Below are 969 nucleotides of genomic sequence, written 5' to 3'. Positions count from 1 at the left end.
GGGGTCGCTATGAGTCGGAACCAACCAGAGGGAACCTAACAACAACCCTCTGTGATGTCAGAAGAGAAAAGGGAAATGCGTATAAAGGTTAAGCACTTTAGACGCTGCCTCAAGGCCTCTGAGGAATCTGGGCAAACTGCTGGAATGTAAATGTTAGCCTGTCCTCCACATGCCACTAACCTTCTCCTTCACTCTAAATCAAACAGTAAATCACTATCAGGTCATAATTTTCTTAGGAACTGAAAAAAAAAAAAAGGCCACCTACTAAATTGCATCTATAGGAGCTTCAAAATAAACTTTTCTTAATGGTATGAAATTTAGTATTAATTAGTATTGATCTCAGCCATGGTTTCACCTGGTTTTCTTACCCTTTGACCCAATTTCCCTATGTAAAAAGTTTTTAACCCTGCTGCCTACTGTATGTTTTTGTAAGAACTTAAAATCCTTTTGAAGAACAAAGCTGGGCTGTAAATACACATCTCAATTATGATGTAACATCCTACAATCATGTGTGTTGTACCTGCTGGGCTGCAAGTTCAATGAGGGAAAGAATGACCAAGCAGATGGATGAACGGATGAAAGAATAAACAACCAGACAGGCTTACTGCTGAATCAGCCTAGGAGCACAAAGCTCTCTGAATGCGGCAGAAATACAAACAGTCCTCCGACCGCCTGTAAACTTTCTATGACAACACTCTCTTCTCGGGTCCCACAGAGAATGGCCTTCCATCTCCAGGATAGACCATACACAGGCAGAGCTAACTTCTTCTCTGACTTACACACGACAGAAAAGATCAGTGACAATGAGTTCCACTATTAAATCAATTTCCCAAATGAGATTTTACCTAAATAACCCAAAAAGCCTTAAGAATCTAATTAAAAATTATAGATTTTGATTTTTTTCTCAAGTCTTAAAGTATAAATTACCTCCATGTTGCCTCTGAATATATTTCAGGCATATTATTTCCA

The 969-nt window shown here is 38.9% G+C and overlaps 1 protein-coding gene across 5 annotated transcripts in view; it reads right to left on the bottom strand.

Annotated features, from left to right (window-relative positions):
* CCNY (cyclin Y) overlaps positions 1–969 on the bottom strand; it is a 271,085-nt gene that overhangs the window by 24,439 nt on the left and 245,677 nt on the right. The gene's annotated exons all lie outside the window — the stretch shown is intronic.

Source organism: Trichechus manatus, unplaced genomic scaffold (assembly GCF_000243295.1).
Source record: "Trichechus manatus latirostris isolate Lorelei unplaced genomic scaffold, TriManLat1.0 scaffold00195, whole genome shotgun sequence".
NCBI classification, from domain to species: Eukaryota; Metazoa; Chordata; class Mammalia; order Sirenia; family Trichechidae; genus Trichechus; species Trichechus manatus.
Note: the sequence above shows the minus strand (reverse complement) of the source record. Positions and strands in the feature narration are given on the sequence as shown.